The following is a 3,221-nucleotide window of genomic DNA, read 5'->3' as shown; positions in this document are numbered from 1 at the left end:
TCAACTAGCAGCCCCGAACTCTGCAACCCACTGAGCTCTGTAAAACCTAAATCATTCTTCTTCATTTGTTGATGGGCTCCTTTCAAGTGTTGGGTCCATTCTCTACCTTTGTCTCCACTTATTTTTGTGCTCTTGTGTTTCAAAGAAACACAAATGTTCCTGAACACAAGAAATAAAAAGTGTGCCATTGTGCAGATCCAATGTCTGCATGGATCATCTTTTGGGAGCCCCTGGCCCCAACAGCACACTCCAGCATGGCCCAAAAGTCCATGGGCATCTCTCCTCCAAGCAGTGGCATCTTTGAGCCCTTCTTCCAAGCAGCATGGAGTCATCCTTGTCTTCCCAGAAAACCCTCCAATGCTAGGTGGCATTGTGAAATATCATCAGTGTGTGCCACCAGTAGGAGGTGGTAAGCCCACTGGGACCCACCCTTGTAGAACAAGGAACAGCTCCAAAATTCATAAAATCACCTTAAGTCAGAAGCAATTTGTCTGCACAAAATAACAACAAGAACAATATTGACTAAATGACAATTAGGAATCAGAAAATCCCACAAGTTATTCAACTGTGAACAGATGATAGGTGAACTAAGGGTCCAAATGCCGTGCTGGGCCAAAAGCCACTCTCTAGTTTTCCAAGAATCATCCTTCCTTGCGAACGAAGGCTTCTTTTTGAACAAAAAGCCTGTCACTCCATCCTTCCTGGATGTGTCCTTCTTCAAGGGGGAAAAACACCTGTGATATTTTGCACAGATTGCAGAAAGCTTCTGGTTGGGAATAGCTCTTCCTCTTGGACTTGGAGGCAGACGTGGGATCTCGTATCTAGTTTGCCAGGAACGAGTGACATCCATCATCAGCCCCTTTCACAGGCTTTATTTTGGGTTACCCAGATCCAGTGGAAGTGCAGCAAGTGATCATATATATATGATTTTAAGCACAATCCATCACATTTTTTAGTTACCAAAGTTACTTTGTCAGAAAATTTCAAGATCTTATTAGAAAGGTCATGGCGGATATTTTTTCGGGTTCTATGACTCGCTTTTCTCAATGACCTGCAAAGTAATGCAATGGATCTCTTACTTTGTCTTGCTCAACACAGGGAACGGCCATCAGAATGGACAGAGGCATTAAGAGGCCACCCTATGACCATTGGTTTTTAAGATGGGCCAGCAGGAAGGAGAGCAATTTGAGAAAACAAAGCAGGGAGAGAGCAAGAGAAAAACTGTGGTGTCAAAGGAGGAAGGTGAGATGGGGTGGATTCTCCCGCTTTTACAAGAGGACAACTCTGAAGGTGGACTGCAGGTCCATCAGCAGGTTGGCCTCTCCATCACTTCTGCCCTGGGTTGGGAGTCTCTGTTTTGTGTGTATCTGTGTGCCCAAGGAGAATTGTCCTCTGCAACTCATGGATATGGGTAAATTTTTCTCCTCCCCTTAGAGTATTGCTAAGGAAAGGATGGAGTTGCAGTTGACAGAATTCTCATCCCCAAAAGACTGGGTTTTCGGGTTTAACTGTACAGGATCTGAATAGGATTTGTCTAGACACACATTGAAAACCCTTGTTTCTCTTCTTGTGATTGCAGGACCTGAAGTTTGAAAGAAGCCACCCCCTTTGCACCCTCCGCCATAAAACCCATAGACCCCATAAACCTCGTGTTCATCCTTCCCCCCACCCAAATCCTGCCCTTGTCCCTCTCCCCAACTCAAATCCTCCTCTTGTCCCTTTCCCCGACGTAGACCCTGCCCTTGTCCCTCTCCCCGACTCAAATCCTCCTCTTGTCCCTTTCCCTGACCTAGATGCTGCCCTTGTCCCTCTCCCCGAATCCAATCCTCCTCTTGTCCTTTTCCCCGACCTAGACCCTGCCCTTGTCCCTCTCCCCGAATCAAATCCTCCTCTTGTCCCTTTCCCCGACCTAGACCCTGCTCTTGTCCCTCTCCCCGATTCAAATCCTCCTCTTGCCCCTTGCTCCAACCCACCCCCTCCTCTTTCCCTTCAGCCCTTCCCCTTTTCCCACCTTCTCCCCCTCTTTCAAGAGGATCGCCATCACCCACATCTCCCAGGTGAGGGAACTTTTCATTCATATCATATCCTCTAGTGGGCTGTTTTTCTTTCTTACAGGGTTCACGATCAGTCCAATTCGAAATTAAATACATTTTCTTAAGCAGAATCCTAAGAATATTTACTGCTCTCCCATTTGATAGGATAGTGGCAAAAGTCCTTGATCTTAAAAGGATCAAACACTCATTTTAAAGGTCTGCCCTGGTTTACACAATAGTCCAATGAACGTAACGTAGACCTATTGCTTTAGCATAAAGAATGTTTGTGGATATGATGGGATGGACATTGGAAAATGTAGGCTGACCAGGAGTAAGATGACTTCCTCTGCTGGGCTTATCCCAAAAAGATTCTTTGACATGGATGTCCCCTGATGGGAGAAAGGGGAGTTTATTCTCATATTGATGAAGCTTTCTCTTTTCTCTTTTCCCCACAGGAATCCTGACCCGAAGATTTCCCCTCACCTGCCTTCCATCCCATCAACCAAGGATCCTTGCTCTCCGTCCTCTCCCTCCACCACCAAAACCTCCTGGACAAGTCAAGAAATCCTTCCCTTCCGGCGTTCCTCCTTCCCGGCCCTTCCCTTCCCTCTCCCTCACCTCCTGCCTCCTTTCCGGTGCCTGCCTTGCCGGAGTTGCATTTTATTTTTGGAAAAAATAGATAGTGTTCAACAGCCACCCAAAGAGATATAGTTTTAATATGAGTTAAGTTTTTAATATTATTCTGTGTTTAAAAAAAATTATTTAGCCTGTATTTCGTATTTATATATTGTATCTATTCTGTTATGTTTTTTTAAAATTTAGTGTCCTACATAATGTACATTAAAATCTGTTAAATCATCTCGTTCTGTGTATTTTTTTAAAAATGATGTGTCCATAAGGCTTAATTAGGCGAGGTCCTTTTTTAATTCATGGGTTCCCCACCTAGGGACCTCCAAGGGGAAATCACAGCCTGTTTTTGGGGAATGTGGTTCTTTTTAGTTGCAATTATTTTTAGGGTCCTTTGTTCTTTCTGTATCCCTTTGGGTGGGTTTCCCTTTTATGGAGGCACCTCATTCCCAACCCCTTTGAACGGTGTCCTCTTGCTCGTTTCTCTCTGCTCCTTCAGGTCCACCTTTGGACGACTGATGTCCGCTCTTTGGACGGGAGTGTTTAGCTGGCTCAAAGAGG

The 3,221-nt window shown here is 45.2% G+C and overlaps 1 long non-coding RNA gene across 1 annotated transcript; it reads left to right on the top strand.

Annotated features, from left to right (window-relative positions):
- Positions 1 to 620: 620 nt before the first annotated feature.
- On the top strand, positions 621 to 2,893 carry LOC140701858 (uncharacterized). The gene is made up of 3 exons (XR_013538316.1): positions 621 to 1,242; positions 1,580 to 2,057; positions 2,489 to 2,893. It is a non-coding gene; the product is annotated as an uncharacterized LOC140701858 (long non-coding RNA).
- Positions 2,894 to 3,221: the final 328 nt, after the last annotated feature.

This window comes from Pogona vitticeps, chromosome 8, assembly GCF_051106095.1.
Source record: "Pogona vitticeps strain Pit_001003342236 chromosome 8, PviZW2.1, whole genome shotgun sequence".
Lineage (NCBI taxonomy): Eukaryota > Metazoa > Chordata > Lepidosauria > Squamata > Agamidae > Pogona > Pogona vitticeps.
The sequence above is the reverse complement of the archived record's forward strand: the minus strand, read 5'-3'. Positions and strand labels throughout refer to the sequence as shown.